Source organism: Coturnix japonica, chromosome 3, assembly GCF_001577835.2.
Source record: "Coturnix japonica isolate 7356 chromosome 3, Coturnix japonica 2.1, whole genome shotgun sequence".
Lineage (NCBI taxonomy): Eukaryota > Metazoa > Chordata > Aves > Galliformes > Phasianidae > Coturnix > Coturnix japonica.
The window spans coordinates 93576959-93586539 of NC_029518.1; the positions used below are offsets into that span (position 1 = coordinate 93576959).

At 35.4% G+C, this 9581-nt stretch overlaps 1 long non-coding RNA gene across 4 annotated transcripts in view; it reads right to left on the bottom strand.

Moving 5' to 3' along the window:
* LOC107312239 overlaps positions 1-977 on the bottom strand; it is a 46266-nt gene extending 45289 nt beyond the window's left edge. For 2 of the 4 annotated variants that reach the window (XR_001554448.2, XR_001554449.2), the window contains exon 1: positions 396-932. This is a non-coding gene — a long non-coding RNA (uncharacterized LOC107312239). Of the gene's footprint in view, positions 1-395 lie in introns of all 4 variants that reach the window. The other 2 variants (XR_001554447.2, XR_001554446.2) reach the window with 2 other exon arrangements.
* Between the last annotated feature and the right edge of the window lie 8604 nt (positions 978-9581).

Sequence of the window (9581 nt, forward strand, 5' to 3'; positions counted from 1 at the left end):
GGTCAAGCAGCTTGCTCAGTGTAAATGCTAATCTGAAAGCTGATGGAGTGCTTCTTCATACACAACATCCTGAGACACTCAACAGGCCAGTCTATCTGATAAAGTGCATTGCCAACCTGAATTTTAATGTGACAGGAGTACTTTTAAGTCTCTTGTTTATGCTTTTGTACTTGAGGTCTGTGAACAGACAACAGTGAACCTTTATTAGTTGCTCATGTGTAGGAAAAAAAGAACCTTACCTCTCCATTGAATCTGTCATGATATGAAGCTACAGCACTGAGTGAAGTACCAAGCTCAGTGATTTAAAAGGACTTTAGAAAAACTGCAGAACACTAGAGATGAAACGTTCACAATAAAAACACATTTTTACATCAGCCAAGCATCAAAACACTTACAGAGGGGCATGGACTCTCTCTAAGTGCTTAAAGGTGTGATGCAGAAATCCTCACATGGTTTCCTCCCAGCCAACACGCTTTTCTGTCCCTTCTAACTAAACTCGCACAGTGACAGCTGTCCTCAAATTGCCATTGTGACATAATTCAATTCTATTTCTGAAGTCATTACCCGTTGCTATGACAACATAACACTCTGCTGCTAATGGGTATGTCTCAGAAAAAATTAGAGAAGTACCACTACCCCAAAATTAACTTTAATTAGATTAGTTCAAAAATTAGTCTCTACTACTATGCATCTGGGGAAGGTATGTGATGAATCTTTTCCTTAATAAACGATTACAGGCAGAAATAGTTTGGTTCTGATATATTCTCCTTACTTTTATGGATGTTGACCTTTTAGTTCCACATAAGAAAAGTGAAGGTGAAATCAACAATTCTACTCTTCCTGCAGGGGAGTAAGAAATAACCGCAATTAGCCAGGAAGTCTTAAAAGGAACCCGCATATTTCCTTGTTAAACACCTTGTTTCTCCCAAATGTTTTCAAATATTCAGACAGATTTACAAGCTTTTAGATTCTTACTTTAGATGTTATTTTTTTTTTCTGCCTGGGTTCCAGTGCTCATTACTAAAGTGGAAATTCACTATAGGATGCATCTGATTATACAAACTTTTCCTTCAGTGAAAATATATTTCATTTGCCACAAAGTTTTTAAGTCTTATTTCAAGTGATTTTTTTTCTTTTTCCTACTTAACATTTAATCATATTATTTTTAGAATTTTGTCTAATCTTTCCTGGTTGTCCTTTATCCTGTTCTACTGTTTTACAGGTATAACAGAGATAGAAGAATAAAATACCAGTAAAATTGGTAGGACTGATCTCACTGCCTATTGCCTTTCCAGTGGGGGTTTAGCCAATCCAGTATGACCTTAGCAGTCCTAACCTCAGTGTTGTGGCAATGTTTTTACCTAGCAAAGTGTGCAGAAGAGAATGTTTGGGATTTATACATTATGTATACAGCCAGAGATTTATTTTCACATATTTATGTAATAAAAATTAATCTTTCTTTTGAGCTGTATTTGTTGTAATACTGGTTCTCCCAAACTGGCAGGTTTCTTGCTTCTCCATTGAGTTTCTGGATGTATCAGTTTAACAACATGCTGTTGTCATTTCACAGAGCAACTTAAGGAATTGCAACCATCATTAAATTTATTTCTTGTTTCAAAAATATGTTCTCTGTCAACGTATTTTCATTTTGAGGGTGGAAAAAGCCATCGTTCAAATACAACAACAAAATAGCTCACTGCATTACAGCTGGAGTACATTTTATCAAATTATCAAAAAAAAAAAAAAGAAAAAAAAAGAAGAAAAAAAGAAAAAAGGAAAAAAGCTGTAACATTATATGCATATTGTCCTCTCTATTAAGTTTTTTAATGCATAATAACGATGATAATGGTAATAATAACCATAGCAATTCAAACTGCTATTCATAATACATTACTTTTCTTAATGTTATTTCTCAGTGTCTAGAAAAATCACAATTGTTGGATTTGGAACAGCTGAAAAATTACAACATTAAGTACTAAATGCTTTTCTACTCAGTAATTTGTCTAAAGTAGGAGTAGCTGAAGAAATGAGGTCTTTCCAATGACAATGAGGAAACTGTGCCACAGCAAAACTGATTCTTGCATACGTGTGATAAAAATGTTTTCTCAGCTAAGAGACAGTGCCTCTGAGCTCACTTACTTTACAGTTGTGATGGATATCACTGATGTATCTATTCAGCCTACCTAAGTTCGCTTCTGTCACGGGTTACTTAGATTTACCTATGCCCGTGACAGGGGGAAGCCACCCTATAGGGCCCCCCGGGGCCCGGAAAGGAGGGGGAAAAGGGAAATGGGATAAAAACAGTGGCAATCTAAGGAGGAAAAAACTTATTTTACTAAATATGATATCGGAATACAAGATAACACAATATAATATAATTAAGGCTAATAAATTGAACGAAACAGAGAGAGAGTGTCCCCGAAAACAGAGAGGCCTACTGTGAACTCTAGGCGACACGGCTGGAACGCTTCCCACTCTCCAAGAAGTCCGAGAGAGAAAAAACTCCAGCCTCGAAACGAGATTATATAGCGTCCTGGTCCCGTGACTTATCCCTTACTGTGATGTTCTCTGGGATATGTAGTCTTCTTCTGTGAACTGCACATTCGATAAAAGTATCCATGCTTTACAGGATGTTATGATGTGGAATACTGATAGCAAAATTACAAAATTACAAAACCATGACAGCTTCCCAAAATAAATTGAAAATATTCATGTGTACTTGACAGAAGCGTGAATGTTTCTTTACATTAAAATTTGGAGAATTTTGAGGAAGTAGAAGCTTCCAAACGGTCCTTCTTGTTAGTGTTCTATTAAGAGCAGCAGCCAAATAAACTGGGATTCTCCCAGGACCACTGCAAAATTATATATATTTATGACAGTTTGTTCAGCACAAGTAGTCCTGGTCAAAACACAACCATCTCTGGCACTTTGTGTGTGATACATAGCTTGGTTTACACTGAAGTCACTGTGAAAGAATAATTTTTGAGATGGCAAGGTGACAGACGTGCATAGGGAAAGTGAGTAACTTCGAGTGCCCATTTCTTCCAAGTGGAATGTGGACAGAAGAATTCAGCATTCATCAGTAGTTTACGTCATGACTGATTTTATTTCCTAATTATTCTGATTGTACATTTTTTCTACCCCATAGTAGACCTGTTCCAGTTCAAAGAACAGTCAGGAAGGATTCTCCCTTTTTTCAGCAGAAATGTTTTACTGTGTTCAATAGACATCTATAGAGCATACACCTTGTTTGAGTTCCTACATTTTTTTAAGGACTAAGCATCTAATTTTTTAAATTATTGTTTTTGGTTTTTACACTGTGCATCTAAATCTACAAAAAAACTTCGAAAGTATTTATCTTAACAACAAAACAAAAAAAGGATACCAGTTAAGGGTACTAAATACTGAAAGACGTTTTACCAGTTGAACGTGAACTAGAAGTGACATGAAAATTCTGCAGAAAGCAAACAAAGTCAGGATATCAGGCTTTCTAGGTCAGTCTGATGTGATGGAAAGCCGGTAACATTCAGAGATAATTTATAGTGAGGTTTTGTTTTTTTTTTATTTGCCGTGATAAGATGTGATACATAATTTTTACAATTATAATTGTAAGACTGTTCTATAATGCATGGTGAAGTGGAAGAAGCAGCAGCTCCCTCAGTTGAAAAGCCAAGAAGGTTATTCACAAAGTAGCAGTAATTTAAGGCATGTAGAATATTGTATAACTCTCAACGATGAACTTTATATGATAATTCTTTTACCCATCTTCATATTGAAAAGTCTAACACGTAAAATAACATCTCAGGAAAGTAAAATTATCATTTTCTTTAAATGAATAATGTACAGTTTCATGGATTTGTCCAAATGTTCAATTTATTGTTAGAATCATATCTGTGGCTTTACTACAAGTCATTTGTATTTATTGGTGCTGTACAGCAGGAGCACATCAACTAGAACCTCTCAAAAACATTAGAAAGACATTTTCAGTGTTACTCTAGGTGTAGAGTTGTTCATGCTATTCTTGCATAGAACAAAGAAATTTTTTAATACAAGGAAAACTGCACACTTTATAAGAAGAGTGAAATCATCGTGGGCCACTGTACACACACTTTACCTTAGTTCAGAATTTATTCAGTGTTTTTAGAAGGTAATAGATATCACTTTCTAATGTGAAGCTTTGAATCAAGCAGGTTCAGAAAAGAGATTTATGGGTGCGCAGTGAGATTTGTCCTGGTATATTGAGCTTTTACTTTTCTTCCATTTTCTATAGTGGAAAGGAATTAATTCAGTAATTTTAACTGCTGTAATTGTGGAAAAAGTTGGTGATTTAGTGGATGAGAATTTGTTTGCTTCCAAGAAATGCAAACTGTTGCAGCTATTTCTCATATTATGGGAGTTGAATCCTCGTCAATGTCCTAATCCTGCTTCACACTGCTATATGAAGCATATATGAAATCTGCAGTGGCAGAATAATATAAAACTTAAATGTACAGTTTTCTGTGTTTTATGTTTTTCTGTTGTTACTTTCCTCCTTTCACCTTTCTTCAGAGATTGTGCTTGGAAAATTCATGGCATCTACTGAGTAAATGAAAAACGATACATAGATTCCAAGGGAAGGGTTGATGAAATGTGAGAACTAAAATGTTAAATGACTTAGCAAACTTGCAAGCATCTCTGTTGCATCCATATAAGTGGTGAATACCAAAAAGCAATCTCCTTTTTGCTGGAGGTAAGATATGTTCAGATGATGATAATGGCAATGAGAAAGAACATAGGATTTGTCATGCTGGATCAGACAAATTAAATCTTACTCCTCATTTGTTGAGTCTAGCATTTTTGCTGTCTTCAGAAGTGACCAATGCCTGATGCTTGAAGGGAATTTGAGGAAAAGCCCTTAATGCACTTAACTAGTTGTATGGAAAGGAAGGTAGGGAAGGAGATAAATTCTGGTCCCCAACAGCTATCAATTTACTCTCTGAAGCATAGTAATTACTTAAACGTACATACTGATGTTATTACTCAAAAAATTAGTCATCCCTTTAAAACTTTTTTTATACGATATTTGATTTAATAATCTCTTGCTGGCAGTAATTCCAAGGGATGACAGCATGCTGTGAGAAGTACTCACTATCACAATTTTTACTGTACTTTTGCTTTCCATTTATTTCTTTGCACATCCTTTATTGATTCATTATGGCATTAGGGTTAAGAGTAGGGTCTTATCGTTCTGCAGTTCATAAAAATAAATTGAAAGAACTGACTATTCCTGTTTCCAACACAAAATAAATTTAAAAGTGTTTTCCTTTTGTGTATAGAGAAGAGTTTAGTGTCTCCATTTTTCTTTATCTGGGAAGAGGAAAGGCAAAGGCAACATTTTTCATGATAAAAAATGAAATAATTTTTTTTAATTTATTTATTTTTTGTTTGTTTTTGTTTTTGTTTTTGTTTTTTCTTCTGGATTTAGATGGTATATTCTGCATGTACTCTGGGCATACATTTTTTTTTATAAATAGCTTGATTGGATCCTTAAAAGATATTAATAGTGTCCAAAATGTTCAACAATTTACATCTGTTGATTTTTTATTTTATTGAGCATGGTTGTCCCCAGGTATGAATTGTGTTCCAGAGTTTCATGTGAAAATAAAAGCTGGAAAATGTTACATTTTTAAATGCAAAAAGGCACATTTTTGTTACTCTCTAACATCTACAATTTCATTCAGAGATTTCTATTGTTATACTAATCTACACATTCTGGTAGGTCTGCATTCTTGCTAAACCTGCTTCATATAATTAATTAAACAGAACTACACAACTACATATATTTCCGTGAATTCTGAACTGAGGTTTTCTAGCATAATTCATTATTACATATAAGACTATAATGATTCATCACATCATCACATCATGTAAGAAATGTAGTAATAAGAACTAAGAAGCGTATACTGAAACATACCAAAGGATTGTCTCAGGAATACTTAATAGCACATGTAATCTTACAGTTGTTAAAAATTCACAGAAATTCACATATATAAGCCTGTGTTTGCATATTGACAAGTACAATCTTAATTAACCTTTAGCACAAGTAGCTGATGAAGCTACTTTACTGTGAAATCAAATCCTGAGTATCTGTAACCAAAACTAAATTATATTTACCCGTTATCTCTATTTCTTCAGAAGCAGAAGCTGTGCTACAGGTCAGCATGGTCAGCCATGAAAATGGTCTCCAGATCATGTCTGATCTCAAGGGTCCTTCTTTCCATCTGTCCTAGTAGCTTTCACCTGGGACACAGTAATTTAAACAAGTGCAGGCTGGGTAACTTTCTCTTTCATAGAATCATAGAATTGCTTGGTTTGAAGGGACCTCAAACATCATCTAGTTCCAACCTCCTGCCATGGTCAGGGTTGCCTATCACTGTTCAAGCACCAGATCAGGTTGTCTAGGACCCCATTTGATCTGGCCTTGAACAACTCCAAGAATGAGGCATCCACAGACTCCCTGGGCAGCCTGCCCCAGCATCTCACAATACTCTTAGTGAAAAGCTTCCCCCTGATGTCTAATCTAACTCTCTCCTCCCTTAGTTTAGCATCATTTCCTCTTGCTCTACCACTGTCTACCTATTTAAAAACTTGATTTCACTCCTGTTTATAATCTGCCTTTCAATATTGGAAGGCCACAATGAGATCTCCCCAAAACCTTCCCTTCTCTATGCTGAACAAACATTCATCCTGTATTCACAGGAGATGTGTTTCAGTCCCCTGCATATCCTCATGGCCCTCCTCTGGATCCTCTCCAAAAACTCCATATCTTTCCTGTACTGTGGATCCCAGGGCTGGATTCAGTACTCCAAGTGGAGTAAATCTCAAATACACAAACACATGCATCATACATTTTGAGCTCTTAGAGAATCACAACAGTTGGGGATGTAAAGGAAGCTAATGGATCAGGCTGTTCACTCCTTTCCTATCACAAAATTAGTCTCAAAAATATGTATTTTTAACAGTTTGCCTCTCATTTTTAAATATAGCTTCATTTCATTCTATTTAAACACAAGTCAGAGGTAGATTAGTTTTATAGCAGAATAAGCATCTTTGACTCGAAGATATTTCTGGCTTTTAGACTTATTTTGTTGAATGTACAGAATAAGGACAAGCACATTCATTTCTGGAAAGAAATAAAATACATGTAATACAAAATTTGAGTTATAATGGAAACTGGTCCAAAAACATGAAAAAATTCATCAACATTTAGGATCCAGAAAATATGTGATAACTTTCTGAGAGACAATATCCAGGGACCTTTGGTTGTAATTTTGCTCAGCCAAACAACTATTATACTGGATTAAAAATGAGCAGAATACTCAGCTGTTATCAATCCAGTTTTACTGCTGTCAGTGCTACTCAGCCAGTTTGTACCAACTGAGGTTCTATACTGTTGATCTAGATGTGTATGTTTTGATGTCAAGTATCACAAATTATTAGTTAATTTTCAAAAAATCTCGTTTTTATTTCCCGGACAGTGAATAGGTGAGTAAAAATAGATTGTGACATTAAAGGTTTATGTTTCAAAATGCACAGAACTCTGTTGTAAACTTTCTAGTTTTCTGTCTCCAGGAGATTATGCTGCTAGTGATTCTAAATCAGCTATTACACTGGAATACTGCAAAATCAAAACTCAAAAGAAAATGTGTGAGCCAGAGTAGCAAAATAGGTGTTCGTGTATTTTGTCTTTTTCTTAAGTTTAGCTTGTAAAATCTTATATACTAGGTTTGCTTTTTTTGTTTGTTTGTTTGTTTGTTTTGTTGTTGCTGTTGTTCTGGTTTTACTGGATTTAAGCCTGAATAAAACATAACTAGAAATGGGAGAACAAATTGAAAGGATGTCAGAGGAGCAAAAAAAATTAATCAAATGACAAAATGAGAAAACCAGCACTGAAGATAGATTCAGGTTCCCCTGCTGTTTTAAGGTATGGAAAACAAAAATGAGTAGGAGTGGTCTCAAAAATATCATATCAGCAAAATGAGGTGTCCTTAATAATTTTTGTTTTTGTCATAGTTATACAAGCTTTACATAAAGCAAAGAAAGGGAAAAAACTGCCTCAGCAAAAGCCAGGCAACCATGTAAAGATACACTAATAGTTTCAAGATTATACACCAAGAAAAAAGAGAGAAGATGATAGTTTAGAAAAGAACAAAGGGAAATATCCAGGATAAAGGCAAAATAAAAAGAAGAGTGTTTCTGTGAATTTCTTTATTTGAATGTTTTTTAGGGGGGAAAAGTTAACTTTTTACACAGAAGTCATCTTGGTAAAATCAAATTAATCTAGCATCTTCTCAAATAAGCAATCATAAAGAGGGAAATATCAGAAAACAAAGGATGTCAAATAATTTCTTAACTGCCGGGCAGAGTGCTGAGCTGCCACCTGAGATGAATTTACCAAAGGGATTAGGATGTGTCTGGTAGAGGGAGAACTGCTGCATCACTATGCAGACCTGCTTCTCTCCCCTCCATCATGGAATGCATGGTAGTTTGCAGATGATCACTCACTCTGAGGTTCTTGCATGCAAGGCTGGTACTGAGTTAGATAGTGCTGCTGTTTTGGGGAGCATATATAAGTATATAAATAAGTATAAGTATATACAAGTATTAGAGAAGCATTCAGTTGGCTGGTGTATTATTATTTGATTCTAGAGAGCAGATTTAGAGACAGAATAATTGCATCAATGTAAGGAAAAGTAATGCAGTGATGCAGTGCATGGAAAACTTAATGTTGCATTCATTCATTTATGAGGAACTACTGCAAAGCTGGGTGGTAAGAGTTCCTCAAATGAGAACTCCACATGATTCCTTCATAATGGAAATTGCTAGGAGACCCAAACGTACGAAGGGGTCCTAATTCACCCTTCACATTATCAGGGCAAAGTTCTATGACACACAAGGCTTAACAGCACGTTGAAGGAAGATAGTTTGGTTTTAAAGTAAATGTCAAGAGTGCCTGTGTTAGAAAAATCTGTTCCCTTAAACAGTACAGGCAAATATGAGAGCCGGGATGAGTGGAGAGGGAGGAGTGAATGCTGCACAATGATGGCAGTGTTCACCCTTTACTAATTTAACTTGTGCCACTTGCACTTCCCTGACAATCATTTAGCATGCAACAGTAACTGTATTAACTATTTTTTACTATTCCCGACAAAGTCACCCTGAGGAATAGCACAGTAGACCTGCTAAGGTTTTCAGCTTCCATGCTTTAAGCTCTATCTTAATTAGCTGGTGGAGAGAAGGAAATAATTTTGCCATTCCCATGTCCCAACCTGACAAACTGGGACTTGGCACTAGCTCAGTTTAAGACATGTAACTATATATGGTATATGCTAATGATGCTATTAGTAACACATGCAGAATGTTAGCATGTTGAAGCTCCTAGTTTCATCTCTCTATGGAAGTGACTTGATTAATAGTAGATATAACTTTTTAACAAAGGTACCGTTTCTGTGACACTATTTTATATTATCAAGGAAAGAGGAATAATCTTTACATTGAATATTACAATGCTTAATTAAACAGACTATGCCAGACTGTCTTCT